At 39.7% G+C, this 24,641-nt stretch overlaps 1 long non-coding RNA gene across 1 annotated transcript in view; it reads left to right on the top strand.

Moving 5' to 3' along the window:
* Window positions 1-19,449, top strand: part of LOC144586643 (uncharacterized) — a 28,782-nt gene extending 9,333 nt beyond the window's left edge. The window contains exons 2-4 of the long non-coding RNA XR_013541571.1: window positions 5,227-5,330; window positions 9,349-9,450; window positions 9,950-19,449. This is a non-coding gene — a long non-coding RNA (uncharacterized LOC144586643). The remainder of the gene's footprint in view (window positions 1-5,226; window positions 5,331-9,348; window positions 9,451-9,949) is intronic.
* The last annotated feature ends 5,192 nt before the right edge of the window (window positions 19,450-24,641 follow it).

Below are 24,641 nucleotides of genomic sequence, written 5' to 3'. Positions count from 1 at the left end.
TGCAATTTAGAACAATAAAGGTATGGAAAGTATCATTAGAAGAGGGAAATGTTTCCCTGGTGTGACTGCAACCTCAGTTGTGCTTTTTAGTTGTGTTCGCCTCAGAGTTGCCCAACAGAAAGTAGGTCATTTTTTGTATTCCTGACTTCCAGCGTCTATGCTCAGTAAATTAAAAACAAATAAACTTAGTCATTATGTGCTAGAAGGATGGGTTTTTTTATGATCCAGTAACTGGTTTAAAATAATAATACAAAAGCAGAATAGATATACATGGACTAATTTCACAATAAAAAGAATTAGCCTCTCAGGGTATACATTCTTACTTGTCCCATCTTCATGTATGAGGGCAAGGAATTGAACAATAATTCTTCTTGACACACAAGATGGTGAGGTAACATCTGGTGCTCTCAGTAAATGTTTTTTAAAATTAAGTGAAATTTGTTCTTTGCTTCACAAAGGGAAAAGATAATATCTATGCATAGAGATTGTGCTGTCTTGTCTCATTGTGGCCTGGAGGTGAAAAGTCTCACAGGGCTTGAAAATTCCTTGCTGAACAGCTTAGATTCACAAGAAGGAAAAAGTTAGTAAGCGTTTTTTAGATCTCCAATAGAGTCTCCAAGAAAGTGTATCACTATGATTCGTAACATTTATATATGATTTTAAATCAAGGATGAGCAAAGTGATACTAGCCACATCTGCAAATTATACCACATGCAGTTGCTGTGGGAGACAGCTAGTTACCAATAATGCTGCATACATTCTGATGCCTTTAAAAAAAGTTTGAAGTAGTTTACTAGTTATACTTCCTTTCCATCTTTATTGCACTAGCTACTTACCACTTTTGTCTGCAAAAAATAATAACTCATTTATTGGCACATTCATTCAGCTTAAACTGATTCATTCTACTGATCAAGGCATTTCAAGCATATGGGGCATCTAGGAGCAGGGAACACTATTTGGCTTGAGGGTTAGATTACCCACCCCAATGATGACAAAACAACTACTTTTTCTGTGCAGAATAAGCATTCTACACTTCTGTCTACAGAAAGGAAGGGACTTCCCCCTCTTCTTAATGCAGAAAGAGGCATAGGAATGATTGTTCCTTCAGGCACCAGCTGAATATGCAGCTGCTTTGCCTGGCTCTCACCATCCCAATGAGATTCAAACATCGTAATAGAAAGAAATATGTATTTCCCTTAATGTGTGAATTGACCCTGTAACTACACAGCTGGATTTCCTTTGTCCTTGTTTCCCTGATTAGAGAAGCTACAGGAGAACCAAGCAGTCTCATCCATTGGCTAGAGAAAGCACTTCTTGGGCCAAGCTAAGTGCCAAGCTGTATTCCTTTTCTCTCCCCTTACAGTACTTGAAGGGAGAAAGCAAAGGAGGAGCAAAGCTGATTGTGTTGCAGTCTCAAAGAGTTCAACGCTCCCAATTTGGAGGAGACAGGGCCTACCTTTTGGCCTCTGAGAGCACAGAGCAATGGCTTGAAAGGCTACATTTAGCTTGGGGATTAGGAAACTCTCAATTATAACAGTTTGATCCACCAGCGGAACTGGAATGGTGTTTAACAAGTAATCCCCAGTAACAAAAAGTATTTGTAGTCTGTTTAATCCTTGCAGTTTTATTTATTCTTCATTGCTGGGGCAAAAATAGATTCTATAAACAGCTTTTGATTACACTAAAAGCACATCAATATTGAAGAAACATGATTCAGGCAGACATGAGAAAAGAGATTTCAGAAGAATGGTACATTTAAATCCTGAAGATCAATAACCAAACAAAGCAAACTCATTTTAAAACTATGCAAAGCGAGAAAAACTCCTGTTGTTCACTCAGATCCTTTAAGTAGTTATAGAATTCCCTTCTCTAAAAATTGAGTAACATCTGTTTCCACCTTTGGTTATTAAGACAGTGAAAAGTTGGTGTTCTCACTGAAATTACTGCAGACATAAACTACAATTTTAAGTGCATACAGTGAATCTTATCTAAGAGTGGCCAGTATTTGTATGAAGATATGGGATATGCTTTAGGGTTCTTCGTACTGGGTTATCATCATATGCATTTTTCACCTAAAATCATTACATTTAATTAAATAAGTATTAATAAATAGCATTACAAATTATTATAAATAATTGCTCATTATTTGTTAAAATATACAGTATTTCTATATAATGCACTGTAATGATTCAGACCCCACACTGAGAATGTTTGACCGTCTTCCCCAGCTTCTGACTTCAATTTTTTTTTTCATTCAGTGTGGAAAAAAGCCCCCCTCCCCCCCCCCCCAAGAAGCACATGCATGGGTACACCAGGCAGATAGCTGAAGGCATACTTGTGATCCTTTCTGTTTTTGATCAGTCAGATCAACATTGTACCAGCAGATGTAGAGAACTATAGGTATAAGTATTTGGTCTGGTAATTGCAAACCGGTAACAATGCTATCCTGCAAATTGAGAAATCTGAGGATTTTTGTGGGGTCTGTGTTCCAAAATAATCCAATCTGATCTGTACCCCCTAGTTTGTGTAACTTACATAGACAGTAATCACAGTTACTGTATTCTTTGGATTTCTCACTTCTCCAAGTTTGTATTGCCATTCTTGACTCAAAAATATATCATGATGCATATAAAATATATATTTTGGGGGAAATGTTTAGAAAAAGCATATTAGAAAGAAAACACATTCCAAAGTTCATCTTTTTGGTGAATAAAAGTGTTTAAAATATGAACACGTTTAAATAAATTTTAAAAAGAATATAAAACTACACATTTTTCTACATGTTAAAAACTATTTGATGAATGTATCAGTGGGTGGGTTAGAGCGGATGTCTTGATGAATATGTATAACCTAATACCAGCCAGAAAAATAATGATCTGTCAATTCCTTCTTGCAACCCTAGCATAAAATTTAAAAGCAAAGCAGGCGCAACCAGGAGCAGCTTTTACCACCCATTTCCATTCTGATCCTGTTATTTGCCCCCTTCTTCAACTGCTGTGCTGAGGAGGCTGTTTTATTTATTTATTCATTAATTTATTACATTTTTTACTGCTCAGTAGCTGGAACCATACAACTCTTAAAACCATACAACATAAAAACAGAACTGAGGCTGCATAAGTAACATTCCATAAATGTCATTTATAACAAAATCAGGAGATTTGTCCCATTATCTTGTAAAATCTATATTTTTAATGTTCAAATACCCCTAACCCAACAAATCTGTCATGGTGAATTGAAACATGTCATATATAGCTGGGAAGTACAGATTTCTAATTCTGTTTGGCACCACAGTAAACAAAACTGTCAAGAAATAATTGTAACTTGTAGATCCCTTGCTTTTCCTGTGGCTTTCTGAGTTCTTTATCGCTTACTGGTGGGGATATGTGATATATTCCTTTCTAATGGGTTCTGGGGTGGGGATTATTCATAGTTTCCAGGCCCCAGTACTTCCTGCCCTTACATCACTACATTATATCCTTAACAACAACAACAAATCTCTGTTTATTAATTCAGAGGAACACAAAGACATTCAGGAATATATTCCCCAAAATTCAAAACTGGAACTGTCTGAAGATCCATTCCACAGGGTCCACCAATCCTTCTCTCTCTGTAACAGGAGGGTTTAGCTTGTTCCTTGACCATCCTCTGGGCGGGGATTCAAGTCTTACACCTTGGGGAAGAGGCTGCTCATGTTGCACAGCCTATGAGGGAATGAGGTGGACAGGAGCAAGTCAGGCCTGCTGGAACGGGCCTCCATCTCCTGCTTCTGCTTGGGATTTAAAGATTCTTTAGACGCAGACCGTGCAGGGGCAACGCTAGAAAGCAAGGTCTGGTGTCTTTGGCCAGATCAATACGGACACCCCTGAGAGCCAATCAGGAAACAAATCCTCTAAGGCCAGGCCTTCCTGTTCTGAGGAGAATCCTGAGGGCTTCAACTGCTCTTGTAGGAAAGAGTCACCCACCAACATTATTATAACTGAGCATGTTAACTTGTGGTTTAAAAAAATCTGTGGCTAGAGCCAGAGTAGGTTAGTAATTAGAAATAGGAGGGTTTCTAAAAACTGTTCAGTATGTGAACTCTGTAAACCTGAAGAATTTTTCATGGGCCAGGAGCAGGCGAGGGGCTACCCACACTCCTAACTGAAAATGCTTGTAAGCAAAGTGGAGTCAAACATGTTGGTAACACAAACATGACCCAAAATTTATTTGGCTCGAAAACAGAGGGGGAAAGAGGCTTACTCTTTTGTCACTGTAGCAAAAAGTTACTTGAGGGACACTGGAAAACAGCAGCCATGTACTGGACTTCCCAGTGCTTCTCCTCACGTCCTTCACCAGATTTGGTACGGTATGGGACTTGGTTGGTCTTAATCCAGTGCTATGACTTATACAGGTTGCTTCTCCGTAGGGAGGTGCACTAGCACCCACATTCAGATTTAAAATTCAGATCCTGAATTTGAAATTACAGCCCTTTGGGTTCAGAGTGTCCAGATAATCTGGAACTATGGCATCCCTGTCTGTTTCTGTGCTCTGTTCAATGTTGGGATCACACGAAAAGAAATCTACATCGAACATAGATCCACCATCATCTTTCTCCATCATTTACACTTCAGGGGAAACTTTTTGTAGGGCAGGATAAAAATTCTAATATATAAACTGAATATGATGCAACATAACAAGAAAGTTAATACAGTTTAGCAGGAACCAGAAGTTGTTCATAGTCAAGTATTGTTGCCTCTGAACAGAGATTGATTATATATTTTTAAAATTTACTTATGAGATATTTCTGCTTGGGCTGTTTTATCTACCCCTCACTTTGTGTTTAGAAAGCAGGACTGTGTAATATGATATCCAGCAGGCAGAGAAGAAGTGAAAGAAAGGGTTGAGAATAAATGCATGAGAATGATCGAAAGATGCCATGGTTCATCATCCATTTTATCAAGGAATGTAAAATTACAGAATATAAATGCACTGCAGCATTTCAGTTCTGATAGTCAGGTAGACCAAACAGCCTGACATTCTCTGTAATATCTGAAATGTATAAGTATTTTCCATTACCATGTAACAGGAAACTCTGTAAAATTCCTTATGTTAGTGTATTTCTTAGAAAGTAGAGAGATGTATTTTGAGAGTTCTCTTTTTGTTATAGAAATGTAGTAGAGCATAAAAACACACAATTTCAGTTCCTTTACAACATTATGATCAAAGCCTCCTCTGACTTTGTTCCAGTGAATCACTGGGGGCTGCCAAGCTGGCCCTTAATAAGGAGCATGCCACCCTACTCAGGTTCTCATTCTCAAATTCTGATTGAATTAATGAAGATGAACAGGACTGTAAGTAAGTTTGCAACTTCTCTTTCTTGTGTATCCCTATTTATATCCCTCTCCTTTAGGTTTGGAACTTGTAAATGTGAAAAGAAGTCCATAATAATTTTCCCCCTTCTGAAATCAACCATTGAAGCTTTCCTGAAAAACATGGCCATCATGATCTAAATTGGCATTAAATACTCAAGGTTTTTGGTGAACTTCTGGTGATGGTACCATGATTCATTCTAAGAGTCTGAGGGAGATAGACACTACATTCATTACAAACATCCTGAAAGAATTGCCAGTTACCCATAAAGTGCTTAAGCCAGAGCGTCATAAGGACTCTGATCAGTGAATATTTAATTTGCTATAATTTTTTGGTAGCTAACCCTAGAGCCATATCTGCAAAATCTGAACATTATGACATGTTCCAGAGAAAAATATCTCTATTTGCTGGTAGCAGGGTAAACATGAATGCAGAGATTTGTTCTACATCATTATATGTAGGAAGTGGCCCTTTGTTAAACGTAAAGATTCAGTTTTAGTTGGAATAACATTTTAAAGCTTATTTTATAAAGAAGATAATTTCCCAGCATAAAATAGACCCAGAACCTTGAAATTTAGGATTTATTTTAGTGCTTGACTTCTAAGAAGTCAGCCATAAATATATTAGTATGTGTCTAAAATACTGGCTAGAATCCTATTGATGTTCACATAAGGTATGAGTGGTTTGCTGTGGCTAGCTGCAGCAAGTAGGTGACGTGACAACGCTGCATTTGAGTTGCACAGTTAGCTGGGCGAGAAGATGTATGACTGGGATGTGTCACAAGACCTTACAAATAAGCTGCAATTAGCCATAGAAAGTTAAACAAACCTTAAGTGAGCATCAGTTAGAATGTGGCCACTAGACCAAGAATCTGGCCTTCAAGTTAATTTTCACTCTAATAGTGAAGGGCTGTAATTTCATCTGGCATAGAGGCCACATGCTTGATCCAGTGTTGTTGCATAAGCAGCAACACATTCATATTAGTCTGCTTAGACCTGGGTGTACAAACGGCTGCTGGTTATGGACTGCAACTGACTAATCAAAATTTAAAAGTTGTATGGAAAAGAGATGCAAAGACATGGTCAGTGCTAATTTCCTAATGCAAAGCAACAGGAAACATTGGCTATTTGTGATGCATATTTGGGTGGAGCCTGTTGTATTTGTTTTATCTCTCATTAACGTACTTTATTTCTTTATCACTTTTGTTAACGCACTTTGTTTTCCTGTTATAAATATTATTTTTGGAAAGAAAAAAATGTTGGCCACTCTCCTGCGTATCTGTGTAAGATCCCTCCCCACTCAATGTTGGGTCACTGTGTTGGCCGAAGCACTATTATTTGGAAATAAAATCTAGGGACGTTAATGGCTCGTACTCCCTAGTTGGACTATAGTGTAAATAAAAATAAAATTCCATATGACAGTTTCATATTTTGCTGAAGTAAAGCAAGAAATGGTGGTACTGCCATAGCACTGATGTAGGGAGTAATTGTATAACAGTTACCCTTTTCATATGGCTTTTAAAAGCAACCACATGAAGACAGTAATTATGTTATTAGGTTAGGTTGTGGTAGTTTGTATGTGGTTAACAAATTCTGTTATAACTACCATTTGCTTCATATGTGCTTACAACACAGCTTATTATGCCTCCTCACTCACATTATCTCCCATTTTTCTCTTTGTTCTTGTTAACCCACTCCTCTTAAGATTTCCTCCTGGTATATGCATCCTGTCCCTCTAGCACTGCCTGGGGGCCGTACAGCAATGGATGCAGGAGAACGGGCTGAGGCTGAACCTGGACAAGACGGAAGTACTGAGGGTGGGTGGCCCTGTGGATGGTGGCTTGGGAAACTCCCTCATGTTTGGGGTGGTGGCCCTAGCCGCGAAGAGTGGGGTCCGCAGCCTGGGGGTACACCTGGACCCGATGCTCACCATGGAAACGCAGGTGGTGTCGGTAGTCCACACCGCCTTTTTCCACCTTTGGCGGATTGCCCAGCTGCGACCTTACCTAGACACGGGGGCGCTCACTACCTTAGTACATGCGCTTGTAATTTCTAGATTAGACTACTGTAATGCGCTCTACTTGGGGCTCCCTTTGAAGCTGATGCAGAAACTTCAAGTGGTGCAGAATGCGGCGGCCAGACTCCTTACTGGAGTGAGAAAATACCAACATATCTCTCCTACTCTGGCCATGCTGCACTGGCTGCCCATCCATTTCTGCATTGATTTCAAAGTGTTAATGCTTACATATAAAGCCTTAAACGGTTTAGGACCTCGATACTTGGCGGAACGCTTACTCCCAACTAGTTCTACCCATGTCACCCGCGCGAGCCAGGAGGTGAGGCTGAGGATCCTGATGCTGAGGGAGGCCCGGAAGGAAAGAACAAGAAACCGGGCCTTCTCGGCGGTGGCTCCTCGTCTCTGGAATAACTTACCTCCGGAGATTCGTGCTGCACCCTCGCTGGGTACTTTTAAGAACCAACTAAAAACGTGGATGTATAGGCAGGACTTCCCTTCCAGTTAATTCCTGTCCTCTTTCCTTTTTTATTCTTTTTCTCTTTATTTGATTAATTTTGTATTTTTCCCATCTTGCAGAATCATTTAATTAATTAATTGTTATAAATTTTTCTTGAACTTGTTATCCTCTATGTTGTAAGCTGCCTAGAGTGGTCGAAATGACTAGATAGGCGGGGTGTAAATACAATAAATAAATAAATAAATAAAATCAATTTCAGCCATAATGCACACATCACAGTTCCACATACACCAGCATATACTTAAGTAATGGATATGTTGTATAAAGAAGTCAGGATGGTATGTATAAAAGAACATCAGGACAGAACTTACCCAGCAGTCTGATATATATGTGATGTTGTAGTAACATCACCACATATTACCCAATTGGGGGAGAGAGCTGGACTGAGGTGCTGTTTGCAACATAGACAAAAAACTTGCAGAAAGCTATTTTTCCATTATAGTTTAACTCTCATCTGCTTGGAAGGCATATTTTAGTTCCTCAGGGTCATATTTTGTTGTAAGCCTTTAAAAAGATATTTTATAATAATGCCACATTAAGAATTATAAATTCATCTTGTTCAGTATCATCCATTTGTCATGTACAGGCTAAAAAAGAAAAAAAGGTTAGGAGAAAAAAAATAATCCTAAAGTGATTGGTGTCCTGAATGCTTGGCAGGAATAGCTTAGAAGTAGTTTTGTGACAGTTTCAATGACTGTCTGTACTTGCGTGTCTACATATGAGAAGATGGTACTGAGGGGCTGTAAGTTGTTCCCAAGGCTTATAGCTGGAGCTGATGATACCTAAGGCTGGATGAGGCATATGCTTCAGGCACTGATAGAGGAGGACAGGAAGTGGTGGAAAGGTGTTGTAGGACAGGATTCTGATGTAGCTACATGACCTGCTCTGTATCTCCTAAACTAACCACCTGTTGTCAGGAAGACACTCTGTTGTCAGTGTGATAATACGAATCAATTCTTAATCTGACCAGCTTTTGTAAGTGGAGTTTAAAAGATGTCATTGTTTGCCTCAGATGGCAAAATCTCTTGGGCTGGCTCTGACATTGGCCTAGGAGTTCTGCAGATATTTGTCTTTCCCCCTCATACTGTTTAACAGCTTGATGAAAATGCCTGGAGGCATTTAGAGATTGCAGTATGCTGTCATCACTGTGCAGCTCATATCCCACTTTGTTTTTCCATCAGGTTCTGGGAAGAATGTGAATATCTATATACAGTACCTCTGGAAAGAATGTAAATGTCCACAAATGATTCAGACAAGATGGAAGTTAGGAGAATGGTCAGTCTAGAAGCTGGGATTCAGGCCCTGGGGTTTGGGTTTGCATTAAAGTGACCCCTTTAAAGTATAGTAAGCTGGGAATTTCTGCACAGTTTAGGTTGGTGGGCCAACTGCTACTGCTACTTGGGGTACATATTTTTTTTGCTCCATAAGATGCACACATAATTAAAGCAAAACTCTGCCCCATCCAGCTCATCATCCGGAAGTGCTCCCTGCCAGGAAGGAGAGGAGAACGGCAGTGTGGTGGCGATGGCGGCAGTGGAAGCCAAAGAAGATTTGTCTTGATCGGCCAGGTATAAAATCCTGTTTTCTTTCCGCGTGCTGTCGATGGGGGGGGGGCATATGGAGCAAAAAATTTGATACTTGTTTTCTTTAGAATAAATTAGAATAAAAAAAGAGAAAACTCCACCCCAGCCAGCTCATCATCCAGAAGGGGAGGAGGCGTGGTGGCGATGGGAAGATTTGTTTCGATACTTTACAGTATTTGCTCCATAAGACGCACACATGTTCCCCCTTTTTTGGGGGGGAAAAGTGTGTCTTACGGAGCAAAAAGTAAGGTATGTCACAATTGCACATGCCATGGTAACATCTAGGTTTTACACCAGTTGTTGTAGCATGCTCCATATATCAGACTGTAAAAATAGCAAAGATTCTTGTGTCACTTAAAGACTAGTAAGTTTTTATTTGGTATATTCTGTAGCCCACTGCATCAGATGTATTTAAAAAGTGTATGAAACTTTAATTAGTGCAAAATATACTGCCTGGTTACTGAAAATAGTGCCTTTGTTTCAGATCACATAATACCAACATTACACCAACTACTGTCTTCAATTTTCATTTCAAAGCACTGGTACTGATGTTTAATCCCTAAATGGTTTGAGGCTTGGTTAGCTGAAGAGTGAATTTCTTCTGTAAGAATTTACCCATCTCCTTGCTCCTTATCAAAGAAGACACCTGTCTTCAGGTGGTGTGTTTTAGGAAGTCTTACATAGGTGAGAATTCATAAGAGAATTTTCTTTGACTGGCATAGTCTTATTAATTTTTCTTGCCAGGAGACTGCTACATGTTATATGGTTTTGATATTTTTTTTCTTTATGTTTTTAATTACAACTGTAGGAAAGGAAGAATAAAAATAGTTTAAACATCAGAATTTAAAAAAAAATTTCAGGAAAAACATTTACTTGTTATCTTACATAACTTTTTCAGTTTCATTTTGTTACTTCTATTTTTCTCAGATGGCTTTCTATGGTTTGTATGCTGTAAAATCTGTTCCTTCATTCAGTGATCTTTGGGGAGACTGCAGACAATGCAACTCTTAACTTTTCTCCAAAATGTTAGCCATCATTTCTGCTGCAAGTTAAATGGTCTTGCTTCTCAAACTGGATTGTCTTCATTATAAAGCAAAACAAATAGCGCATTTCTGGTTATGCTTTATTTTCTGTATACTTTTCATTCTGTACTCCCCCCCAAAAAAAAAACCTGGTATGGTATTGCTGCAGACAAATGAAATATATAACATTTGAAAAATGGCTGTAGCTTAATTTGACAGCAGAAAATAATAGGTATTATAAAGCTTATTGTTTATGAAAAGGAGTGGTTTTCCTTTTCGGTTCTCCACTGATGTTCCCGACCTCTGTGTTTAAAATTATAAGCAGAAGTTTAAAGAGTACTTTGACAATTATGCTTTCTTACTTTCAGCACATTGGCTAAGTAGTTACCAGCAGATTTGTTTCTTAGCTTACAATGTTAGCTTTATGTAGTGTGTCAGCTTTTGGTAGACAACTGTCCATGAACTCCCTGTTTGATGAATATTATTTACAGAGACACAAGGGGGAGCAAATGTATCTTACAGTTTAAAGTCTGCAAGGGAAAATAATATTATTTAGTAATTTGTGCCAACCTAAAGGGCATATCCAAAAAACACAAGAGCAATAATCATATGTATTTCTATTTGATGCCTAATAAGTAATTAATGGCTAAAATCCTGTTGCACTACTTTATGCCACATAAGGCAGATGGCATCATCAACTGTGGTAGGTTTTCATAAATTTAAAATATCTGATCCCCTTTTGATGGTTCCAGGGCTTCCTTGGGAGCCATTGGGGCAGCAGGATGAGGTGGTGGTCTTATAATTCCTGAAAACTGTTGCTGCTTTACCAAGCACAGAGTTGATTTTGGAAACTGAAGCCTTCCCCAGCAGTTTCCCTCTGCAAAACGGATTCCAAGAGAACCTTCAAGGGGGAATCAACAATTTTTAACTTCCAAAAAATAAGAATTTTAAAAAAAGAGAGAGCGAGCCATGACTTATTATATACGGTAATCAGCTCTACATGGTATAAAGCTGTGCAACAGGATTTCAGCCAGTGTGTTAGAAAAGTTACTAAATCTTGCAGTACAGGGTCTAGAATACATGTACAAAAATATACATTCATTCATTCAATCAATCAATCAATCAAATGGTGAACACTGACTTCACCATTTCTGTGCTTGGGACTATGCCTCATGGAGATATCTGAGCTGTAATTCTGCATATGGGATTTAAATCACACCTGGAGTAAAATAGCTTAACTCTGTGCAGGATGTCTTGATAACCACTGCTCTCTACCTTTGACTATACTGTAGGTGTTCTGGCAATTCTCCCCTCCCCATCTTCTAGTGATAATGGCAAAAAAAGTGAAAAAAATCATTTTCCCTTTCTGGTTCACAACATCATTTTTATAAACGTCACATCCTTGACAGAAAAGCAGTCTGGCCACCATAAGTAAAACATATATTTTTTTCTTTTTTAATAGTACTTTGTGTCCACAAATGCTATTGCTTGCTGAAAACAGGCTTCATATGGCTTTGTCGTCACTGGAGGAAACAGCAGTAGCCATGAGACTTTATGAACGTCTTTCATTGATTTAGTTTTGTCTGTCTAACAGCTGCCTTCCAGTCCTACACCCCTTACCCACGTCAGTGCTGCCGTCAGTCCAATTTTAAAAGGAAGATAAAGATATCTTTCTTGGGGGGGTGTTAAGTTTAGTTCCAGGAGATGAGTGTATACATAGGATTCTGTCCAGTTAAAATGATGATTTTACCTAGATGAATAGTCCTTTTAATAAAGAGTAGGTACTAAAGTCAGAAAGAACAAAAAACTCCAGAAAAAGCATATATTAGTAAATGGAGAAACGTGTTTTTCTGCCAAATTGCCATTATGACTATCATCATCATAATGTGTCATCAAGTCAATTCTGACTTATGGCGACCCTTTTCAGGGTTATATCTCAGCTAGAATGGTTACTACTGTATTCAAGGGTTGATGAGCTAAGTGGGCTTGGGGGCTAAAACCCTGCCCCCTATGGACTGCAGTGGGCCCAAAAAACAGCTGAAACAATCATTTTAAAAGTCAAGCAGAAAATCTGTTTGTGGATTTGAGGATTTGGAGTATTGAGGGACTCGGAAAGCCTCTACTCTTGGAGGACTCAGGTGTGGAACTAGGCCCTTATTGTTGTTTAAAAAAGGGAATTTTTCCCACTGGGCAGGCTCTGAAGTAGCCTTGGGGAAAGCAAATTCTCGTGGAGGCCACATGCATCTTGTCCACCCTGACTGCATCTTTTTTCATCAGTATAGATGAAATTTATTCCATGATAAATAGTTGGAAGACGCAATGGCCTGCTGGAATATATATATTCTCTAGATCAAAACAGTGGTAATCTGTTTTAGGGAAATTACAGAATTAAAATTGGAGCCTTGGTAATCATATTGGAGAAATACAAAGGAGTGCAGTTTGTTTGATCTTGGGCAGTGAGGATTGATATGTTTTCCTTCTGATTAGCTTCTGTGTAGCAGATTTATTAGAGTCTTATGAATCTCTACTCTCTTGTGGAATACCACCAAAACATTTGTTCACTTTTACCTTTGCTTGAGTATATTTAGCCTGCAGGGAAATTTCTGTTCTGACTCCTTTCTGAGGCACATTAAATATAAGAAGAATTTGTGTGTTTTACCCAAGTAGACAATGTAGCATGATAGTTTTGGCATGAAAACTGTCTATTATCTTTCCTCTGATAACCGCCTCCCAGAAGCCACTGGTAATGGTGTGGCTAAAAAATATTGTAAATAAATAAATAAATAATTTGAGTTGGATTAGGCTTTGATAGAATGCACCTGACTGCGACATGTTTTTCCAGGGCAACACCCTAGATTCTATGGAGGGCAGATTTCTGAATACAGAAACTGTTGCAATGTCATTCCAGTGGATTTAGTCATGTTATATGGGCAGACAAAGTACGGGTTACCTGTCTTTCAAGTGGCATGTTATCAGAATACCAGGAGAGAGTTAATATGATGGTTAGTTATGATATCACTGATAACTTATAAGTATTAACCAATCAGGCTTGTTCAGAGATGTTTAAACCAGCTACAACAGAAGTTTATTTGTTCTTTCCTGCGGTGTGGAGAGAGAGAAAACCTGCAGCAACAAAGCACAGGAAACTAAAACCCCTATGGTTGTGGGCAACTTAAGAACTTGCCCGAAGATACAACAACAGGAAAACAGTGAAGTGATCCACTGTGAATTTGGACCCAGAAATTTGGGTTTCCCCAAGTGAATTTGCTTTCGCTGACCTCACGTGAATCAGCAGAGAGAAAAAGAAATGGTCAGTCAGCCCTTGTTTGCTAAGTCAGGTATATTGTAGCCATTCAAATCTGGAGGAGGCGCAGAGGTAGCTGAGCTATCTTAACAAGCTGCAAACAAGGGCTGGCTGCCAATTACCTCCTCTCTGACCCCCATCTGGTTGGCTAAAGCAAACAGACTTCCACCAGCTGATCTTATAAACAAGAATTGATTGATGACTTCCTCCTCTCTCTCTCCCTCTTTTTTGTCTCTTAGGTGACCTAGTGCACCAGCACTGGCATGAAGCTTTATATATATAAATAAACAGTTTGGACATGAAGAGTGCTTGGTTGAGTGAATCTGATACCCCTGTGTGTGCCCCTTTACTTCCTTTCTTCCCATCCTGAAGTAGAAAGCAGCTAGAGAGAAGCTATTGTTTGTTCCATTCATCAGTGAAGCTGCATCAGTTCAAGTAAATTACATTGCCTGAACTGATGCAATGCATTTGATTGGAAAAAAGTAGAAGTCTCAGTGGTGGAGGAAAAAGTTATAGATAGGGGGAAATACTCCAGGCAGATTCTCGTTGCATGATACATTGTGTAGTCAACAGAAAATAATACAAATTTGACCATCCTAATTCTGCAAATGAGATAATTACTCTCTCTTTCTCTCTCTTCTCTAGTTAAGCCATACTCAGGGAAGGGACCCTATTTCATATTTTGCTGTAGTAAGTTTTCTTTTAAGCAATGTTTTATATTCCTCTTCTGTACATATGTAGTAGAGGCAAATGTAAGTCTTTAGCACCTGAGGTTTTGTTTGTTAACTCACACAGTTCCAGGGAAGAATACAAACCACAACAGATATCTTCCCACTTGTTAAATGAAAGGGGGCTCTTTTTGAAAGTGGTGGCAGTGTTACTGAATAAGTGAGGTTTTCCATCTCCAAACAAAGCAGGAACTGAGGAAGAATCTCTACATTAACTTCCACTCTTTTACTATATAAGTAGGTGTGGTTTCTTGGAAATTTTCATTTAGAACTAGTTGGGAGAAGTAAGTCTGGTTTGTACAATAAGTCCAAGGTGTTGTAATGGCGTACACTCTTTTCTTTATTTTTTTTTTAAATTACCTCCTACCTTAACATAAATTCTATGAATGACTTTCTTATTGATGAAGGTAATGTTCTCTATGTTCTGCTTGATTTTGATGAAACTGGAAGTTAAATCTTATTGTGACATTGCTGATCGACAGCATCCATTCCTGCGCCTGCAAGCAGCGGGCAGGCTTGGTTAGTGACTGCTAACCGGCTCTGTCCTCCAACGTCAGCTGCCCCTGCTGCTCCCAACAGACCACCCAGACTTCGAGGAGAATGCTGCACTCTGCCTCGTAGTAGGACATAGTGCGGAAATATATGATGATGAGAGTTACTCCAACTGGGTCCTTTCGAGGAGAAAGATGGGGTAAAAGTATTTTAAATACAATAAATAAAACTGTCTGGAACAACCTCTACTTTGGGCTGCATTTGAGGAGAGTCCAGAAAAAATCATCCAAAATACTGTAACTAGGCTGTTGATTGGGTTTGTTAGAACAGCTTCACTAGTTTGTCCCCAGGTTTGTCCCCAGGCCTAGTTTTATTTGTTTATTTGTTTATTTGTTTATTTTTTGTTTGTTTGTTCGATTTATATCCCGCCCATCTGGTATATTCTACCACTCAAAGTGTGGATTATATATTACTATCTATAAAGCATTGTACAACTTGGATCTATGCTAACTGAAGGACTACATCTCTGCAAATGAGCTTCTCTGGCTATTAAGATCTTTAGTGGAGGACCTTCCCTTGGTCCCACTGCATTCTCAGGCACAGCTGTTTAAGATGTTAAACAGGGCCTTCTCAATGGCTGCTTTCAGGTTATAGAATGACTTTATTTGAGAGGCTAGGTTAGTCCCCTCTCTACTGTCCTTCAGGAGAGACATGAAGACCTTTTTAAGATAGATTTTTAACAACTGAGATAGACAGTGAAGAGTTTTTGATTTTTGGACACTACACATTCTAATTTTTCTGCCTTTTAATTTGTTTCTAAGATGTTTTTAACTGCTTTGTTTTACTTTTATGTGTTCATTTGTTTTTAACGTAATAACTTCAGAGCTAAAATCTTGTTGCTTAGTGTAGTAAAGCACACTAGATTAGGCCCATTGAATCAGTGGTGATTTGGTGAATCAACTCCTCTGTAGGTTTCATTGATTCAAAGGGGCCTACTATAACTGTGACTTATTTTGGCACACTAAGACAGAGAATAGGCTCATTTTAATCAATGGAACTTATGGAGGAGTTGACTCACCAAATCCTAATTGGTTCAATAGACATCCTCTAGTGCAATTTACTATACTAACCAACAGGATTTTGGCCACTATGTTTTTTATTTAGCTTGTTTTTGTTTTGTGTTGAAATTGTGCGCCAATTTGAGTTTGGAAGGCAATTGGCATAAAAATACAATGAATAAATAAGCAAACAAGCTGGATTTTGTTGAAATCCAGGTGAATCCCACTGTTATTATCAATTTGCTAACATTTGTTTACTTCCCATCTTTGCTTTATTGCTTGCCTCACTCCTGCTCCTTTTTTTTACAAAAAAAGATCTGCACTATTTTAAAATATCCCTCCAGAATTGCTACCTGTCCTATTAATCGTTGAGTTTGGAAGCAGGTAATTCCACTGGTTTTTATGATCTCTCAGTCTTTTCCTTTCTTCCATTTTCCCTAATCCAGCTGGTCATTATAAGAAGTACTTTCTGAAGAATTTGTTTCTGAGTTTGCTTGTGGTTTAGGTATCTGGCTGCGTAGCCGGAGGTTGAGAGCTTGATTCCCCATTGTGCCTCCTGTGATAAGAGCCAGCTTGTGCAGTCATGAGCAAGCTGCACAGTCCCAGGGTCCTCCCAGAAGAAGGGAATGGCAAACCATTTCTGTGATTTTCTACTTCAAAAACCCTGGAAAGGGTCTCCATAAATCAGAATTGACTTGACAGCACACAGTACATACATTGCTTGCTTCCTCCCTGCCTCCATACCTTTTCCTTTCTGTTTTGTGTCTTTTATAAGGCCTTGACTGTTTTGCTTTCATAGATGTTGTGTAAGCTATTTTGGAAATCATTTTGACTGAAGAATGGAGTAAGAATACTTTAATTAAAGCATTAATTAAATGTGTTAATAAATTATTACAGAGTAAAAGCAGCAATCATAATTACTCAGAATAAATAAATGTAATCCTTACAAGCAGACAGGTTCAATCACTAATACATCTTGGGTTATGAGAAAATAGCTGTCTCAGGTTTAGAATTCTTTTGATTGTGGTTTGCAGGAGTCTCTATACCAGTGTAATTTCATTTAAAAATGGCTTTGCCAAAATTATGTTGCTACTATTTGTCCTTTATACAGCATATGCAAATTGCAAATATCTCAGATTAATTTGTCGTTGCCAAAGGTTGAGCTCTGCTCCAAGTACACAAATACATTAACTTACTTTCTTGTACATATCTAAAGTGAGATGAGAAACAGTGTGGTTTAGCACAGTGGTTCCCAACCTTGGGTCCACATATGTTATTGGACTACAAATCTCAAAAATCCTGGGCAGCACAGCTAGTGGTGAAGGCTTCTGGGAGTTTTAGTCCAAGAACATCTGAGGCTCCATATTGGGAACCACTGGATAAAATGGCTTCCTTAGGCGTTAGGAGTCTTGAGTTCATATTCCTGCTTCACTGTGGAAATTCAATGGAAGGTAGCAATATAAAACCACTTCTTAAATATCTCATGTAACTTGAACACAAAAAAAATCTTGCCTGCCTGTATCCTCCTGTCACTTTACAGCTAGCACTATGCATTCCACACACTCTGGTGAAATTAGCAAGTATGTCTCACCAGCATGAGAAGAGAAGACTCCCTGGAAAAGACCCTGACGTTGGGAAAGTGTGAGGGCAAGAGGAGAAGGGGACGACAGAGGACGAGATGGTTGGACAGTGTCATTGAAGCTACCAACATGAATTTGACCAAACTCCGGGAGGCAGTGGAAGACTGGAGGGCCTGGCGTGCTCTGGTCCATGGGGTCATGAAGAGTCGGACATGACTTAACGACTAAACAACAACTCACCAACATCTGGGGTACTGGTATAACTATTATGCTATGCTTGTTTCACTGTACTATCCTGGGGAGACAGATGGAATTCCACATGATGGAACTCCATGTGTATATTGCCTCCAGGCACTGAATTTGGATAACTGCAAAAGGATTTGCCATCTCCATGAATAATGGCCCTTCATTTACATGGAAAGTCTGCGGTGCTAGCTCAAAACTACTGTATTCCTTATGAGGTAGCTCAGTATTCATCTCATTGAATAGATTCAGAACTATATTCCAACAGCAATTAGTTATCAAGTCTAGACAATTTTACTCTATGGCAGATGTAAATCTTGAACATGTCTCCTAGACCTAAATTCAATAGTATATCTATAAAACCACATTAACTCTGTTCGTTATAAGGCAAAAATGCAGTTAGAGCAAAAGATCCTGTGATACAAAATGACCTTTGAATGATTTTCTAAGTGAGAAACGGCCAAACAAATTACTGAGTTAAAGGGCTGTTATGTGTAAATGCCAAATGTAGGTCAAGTTGATTGGGAAGATTACATACATTCATTGACTCTCTTTCTAGCAGACTATGATTGTCTAGTGGTTTAGGGTCAACCGTTCACGCTAATGCGAAGATTGCTATGAAGTACACATGGAAAATATACATAGCTTTCAACAGAAACCAGACTAGCCCTTTGAAAAAAAGCATGTTTCCTTATTTAGTTTACATACATATATCAAAGGCTGTGAAAACAATCATTACAAATGTAAAATTCATCATTTTGCTATGGCATGGGATAAACTTACTGTTCCAAATACTTTTGGGGGCTCCACTGAAACATTCATGTTTGCTGAAAAATCAAGTTGATTATGAAAGATATTTTGCATTAAAAAACCCACATGTAATCACTTTAAGCGTGATCATATCAAACTTCAAAATACTGTACAAGCAGGTTTCTGTGAAATAGGAATGCGTGGTTCATTTTTACTTATCATTGGAAGCACCCTAGGAATTCTGTTGTTATTTATGTCATGATGTTATGAATGAGTCATCTCCAAAATGTCCTCTCCTCAGCAAACCAGCTGAGCTCTTGCAAACTCAAGGCTGTGACTTCTGTTAGGGAGTCAATCTATCTCATATTTGGTCTTCCTCTTTTCATGCTGCCTTCCACCTTTCTCAGCATTATTTTTTCCAGAGAATCTTGACTTCTTGTGATGTGCCCAAAATAGACAAATCTCACTGTGGCAATTGCCCATGTCACTTGTGCCATTCATATTCATGAGCTGATTTGCATGAACCTATGAGAGGACTGGAGAAGTGGAGTCAGTAGCTACATGAGGCTTGGCAGGAGAAGGAGGACTCAGATAGGGCTGGTTAGTCAGAGAGAGAGGGAACAGATAATGAGAGACAGAGCTGGTTAGAAAAATAGGTAGAGAAGGTGGTAATGATATAACAAGAGAAAAGAAGTATGTACTGAGAGAACTGTTGATGATTTGCTTGTATATAATGTTTATCTGAGAAACTTCTGTTATTATTCAGTCTGCTTCACTTCAATAAATAAGTTCTGTTTCTGTTCACAAGTCAAGTGTTCAGACTAGCCTCATTTATATTGTGGATTGAGGTAATCCACTGGTGGCAGCAAGAAGAAAACGTGACGTGAACCTTTGTGAGGGAAAGACAAGCAGGGGCCACAAGGGCGAACGCCACACTAACTTTCATCATTGTGTCCAGAGAACTTTCTGGATGTATCTGCTCAGGAATACAATAGTGTGGATGATCCTGATTTTGGTCTCCAGTGACACATCCTTATATTTGATCATCTTTTCTGATTCTTCCATTGCAGCCATTACGAATGTTGTTCATAACAGAAACAGTCTTATTCTGATTTCTTGACCACTGTCTTCATTTGGATTGATGATTGAACAGACACCCCTACTTTTCACAGAATAATGGAGTTAGAGGGGGCCTTTAAGGCCATTGAGTCCAAGCCCGTGCTCAGGACAGGAATACAATAAAAGGATATCTACCAGGTGCTTTTCAAAGTTTCTCTTCAATGTCTCCAGCATTGGAGCACTCATCACCTCTCATAATTGGTTTCATTGCCATACTGGAAGTTTTTCCCTGATATTCAACTGAAATCTTGCTTCCTATAACTTGAGCCCATTGTTGTGTGCCCTGTACTCTGGGATGATTGAGAAGAGATACTCTTCCTTCTCTGAATGACAGCCTTTCCAGTACAGTGGTACCTCGCTAGACGACAACCTCGCAAAATGACAAATCTGCATGACGATGAGGTTTTGCAATCACTATAGCAATTCGCAAAACAGTGATTCCAATGGGCGATTTTCGCTGGACGATGATTTGGTCCATGCTTCACAGACCGTTTTTTTGCAAGACGACAATTTTTACAGCTGATCGGTGGCTTTGCAAAATGGCTTCCTGATGTTTTTGGGACCGATGCTTTGCAGGACAGCCATTTTAACAGCCGATCAGCGCTTCGCAAAATGGCTGCCCTATGGGTGATCTTCACAAAATGACGGCGATTTCCCCCCATTGGAATGGGTTTCAATGCATTCCAATGGGGAAACGGTTTTTGCAAGACAATGATTTCGCTAAAGAGCGATTTCTATGGAATGGATTATCATTGTCATGCAGGGCACCACTATATTTGGAAAGTTAGATCATAGCTCCCCTCAGTCTTCTTTTTTCAAGGCTAAGCATGCCCAGTTCTTTCAGTCTTTCTTCATAGGGCTTAGTTTCCAGCCCCCCTGATCATTCTTGTTGCCCTCATTTGAATCTGTTCCAATTTGTCAGCATCCTTCTTGAAGTGCTGTGTCCAGAATTGGACACAGAACTCAAGATGAGGCCTAACCAGTGCTGAATAGAATGGAATTTAGTACAGTGGGACCTCGACTTGCGAACATCCCTATCTACGAACATTTCGACTTACGAACGGCTCCGTTCACAAAAATTGCCATCGACTTGCAAATGGAGCCTCGACCTATGAACAAAAAAAGGCAGGGGGAAAGGGCTGGAAATTCAGATTTCCTGCCCTTTCCCCCTGCCTCTTTGCCTTCTGAGGTCTCCAAGGGTTTTCCCCCTGACATCGGAGGAAGCCCTTTGAGACCTCCGAAGGCAAAAAGGCAAGGGGAAAGGGCGGGAAATTTGAATTTCCAGCCCCTTTCCCCTGCCTTTTTGCCTTTGGAGGTCTAAAAGGGCTTCCTCCGATGTTGGGGAGAAAGCCCTTTGAGACCTCCGAAGGCGCTGATCATGGCGGCGGGGACCCCCAGGGAGGTCTCCCATGGCAGTGGGGAAGCCCTAGGAGACCTCCCTGGGGGTCCCCGCTGCGGTGATCAGCGCCTTTGGAGGTCTTCAAGGGCTTTCCCCCCAGCATCGGAGGAAGCCCTTTGAGACCTTGGAAGGCAAAAAGGCAGAGGGAAAGGGCTGGAATTCAAATTGTCTAGAGGGGCGGGGTAGAAATTGAATGAATAAATAAATAAATAAATAAATATTTTTGCCTTTTTTCTTCCCTTGGAACGCATTGATTGGTTTTTCAGTGCATTCCTATGGGAAATAGTGCTTCGACTTAAGAATGCTTCGACTTAAGAACACAGTCCCAATACGGATTAAGTTCTTAAGTCCAGGTACCACTGTACCTCATGGGATCTGGAGACTATACTGTACTTCTATTAATGCATCCTAAAGTAGCATTTACCTTGTTAATGCATCCTAAAGTAGCATTTACATTTATCACACTGTTGGCTCATATTCTGCTTGTGTTGTATGACAATTCCAGGATCCTTTTCACTCGTAGTATTGCTCAGCCAGGTATTTTATAATAGTCAAGTAACCTGTGGACCCCCCCCCCATGTTTGCATAAAAAGGCATTTTTAATGGAGCAAAGTCATCCCTCCTCAGAAAGTAGAGGCTTCTTTCTCTTCCACAGGATCTGCTTCTCATACATGCACATGCACACTAACTTTAATATCCTGCTCTGAAAGGTCAAGGAAGAAATTATTTAACAAGGGCTATAACACATATAAGGCAACTTGCAACACCCCTCCCCCAGAAAAACATTTCACCATCCCCTTGATGGTAATGAACTCTAGGTTGGGAAACATTGTTCTAAACAAACTAGAGAAGACCTTCCTATCAGCAGAATTATACCTCATACTGATCACGGTCAAACACCAGATGGCAGATTGATGAAGTATAATTAGTGTTCAGTGTTCAAACTTTTCAACTGATGGAAAGAGGTTTGGCAATCAGGCAGCCTGTTCACCTTATTGAAAAAATTCAGGTGGCTCCCTTTGGCAGTAAGATACAACTACACACTTGAATACAAACTTCTTTCTCATTTCAGAGAGATTCTGTCAGCAAAAATAAAGAAATGCACAAGTTTGTGTAAGTGTAATCAGCTCAGGTTTTCACAATACTTCTGGGTCAATCTTAGTTGGTAGTAAAAACACATCTGGAAACCATAGGATTCTAAACATGAAAGAAAAGATGAACACATCTAAGCTAAATCTTGGCTATTTACATCTCTGTAGGATCCCATCCTGCTTTCTTGAGGCCAGATGACTTTCCCTTGTGTCATTTGGAGCAGCTGAACACTCCTATCTTGTTTTCTTCTGGGTAAAAACATAAAAATAACCCCTTGCTGGAGTTGATGGCAGGGTTAAAACTGCTGTGCTCCTGCCATGCTTGGCCACTTCCATTTGAATTTAAACCAGGGATTCTGAATGGTCAACACATCCTCCTCCCACAGGGCACAAAAAACAAAAACGGGCCCAGTTCTTCCTCTCTTTACTCATTCCTCTCTATTGAATCCTGCTCTTCCTCCTCCCTGCTTATATCAGGCTTCATCCAACTAGGCCTGCCCCCTGCCTCTGCATCCAGGGCTGACTTGTCCATCCCCAGTTCTTCTCTCCTACCTGGAACCTATGTTTCCCTTTCTGCACCCTCCTGGGGTGTAGATGTTGAAGTCTCCCTCAGGTCTGCCTGGGGGCACAGGACATGGGGCAGATGACCTACTAGACATGCCTGGATCATCTCCCTCATAGCCCTAGGCCAAATCTATAATACCTAAGCAAAATTGTTATTCTGCTTTTGTTTTCTCAGGGATTTATACACATATTTAACACACATCATAATTGGTAGCTATTGGTAGCCTCTCCTCCATGAATTTATCTCATCCCATTTTAAAGCCATGCAGGTTGGAAGCTATCATTAAACTCTGCGATACTGAATTTCCACATTTAATTATACACTGAGGGAAAAGTGTCAAAAGTCTTTGGGAGGACTTTGAAACCTAACCTCAGAACAGCTTGTGTTTGTTGCAAATGTCCAGTCATATCAGCTGGATGAATGCTGTGCTGCATGTATTCTTCCTTTTTGGTATTTTCTAGTTGTGTATTTTCTCCTCTGTTCTCAAATAATAAAATCACAGGCCAGCATCCTATTTGTTATACATACTGGTGTAATGCCACTAGCATTATTTTCAGTGGTTAACTGCCACGTATTAAAAAGTTAATGCACGTATTTACTGTTATATATCAAGACACATGGCTGGTGTGTTATAGGACATGCAACTGCTTTGTTTATGACAAATCACCACTGATGATTACACTAGTAATGCTATACTGGTGAAAGCAAGGAATAAGATTTTGGACATAGAATCATAGAACTGAACTGGAAAGGACCCCGAGGGTCACTGAATTGAACTCCCTACTGAAGCAGAAAATCTACAACTATAGTTGAACAAATCTTACTGTCCAGAAGTTCTTCCTAATGTTTATATAAAAATCTTTTTTTCTCATAATTTGAATCTATTAGTTCAGGTCCTACCCTCTGGAACTGCATGATAAAAGCTTTTTCTGTATTTCACATAGCTGTCTTCAGATATTTGAAGATAGCTATCATATCATCTCTCAGTCTTCTCTTCCCCAGGCATACCCAGTCTCCTTTATCTTTCTTCATGGAGCTGACCAGAGTATGTATTAGATATGGAAGCTATACATCCATGTTTATCTTTGGTTCATTTGATTCAGTGACCATGCTAGGGCTGACTGTAAGTCAAATATTCCATAGTCCAGTCCTCTCAAACAATCACTATAGATAGACAGTCGCAGCAAATGATCGGGTAGAAGGCACAGACAGAAGGAAATAGTTACAGTATTAGAACTCTGCCTGACCAGGCACATATAGGTAGAGGTAAAGGTTCCCCTTGACCTTTAGTCCAATCATGTCCGACTCTAGGGCGCGGTGCTCATCCCCGTTTCCAAGCCATAGAGCCAGCGTTTGTCTAAAGACAGTTTCCGTGGCCAGCGTGACTAGACACAGAACGCCCTTACCTTCCCACCAAGGTGGTACCTATTTATCTACTTGCATTTTTGCATGCTTTCGAACTGCTAGGTTGGCAGGAGCTGGGACCAGCGACGGGAGCTCACTCCGTCGCGTGGGTTCAATCTTATGACTGCTGGTCTTCTGACCTTGGAGAACAGAGACTTCTGCGGTTTAACCCGCAGTGCCGCCACGTCCACCAGGCACATATAGGGACTGATAATTTGTATCACATAACATTTCAGATTATTGCTGCATCCATTGGGTTAATTTATCTGGAATTTAATTTCTATACTCTGGGGAATATGATGCTCATAGTTTGAACATAGACATCAGGGACTTCATTGCATAACACTTCCTGCTGTGTCACATGGTAAGCTGAAGATGAGAAACAGCAGAGTAACCATGCTGGGGAAGGGAGAAGGGACAA

Source organism: Pogona vitticeps, chromosome 2, assembly GCF_051106095.1.
Source record: "Pogona vitticeps strain Pit_001003342236 chromosome 2, PviZW2.1, whole genome shotgun sequence".
NCBI lineage: Eukaryota > Metazoa > Chordata > Lepidosauria > Squamata > Agamidae > Pogona > Pogona vitticeps.
Note: the sequence above shows the minus strand (reverse complement) of the source record. Positions and strands in the feature narration are given on the sequence as shown.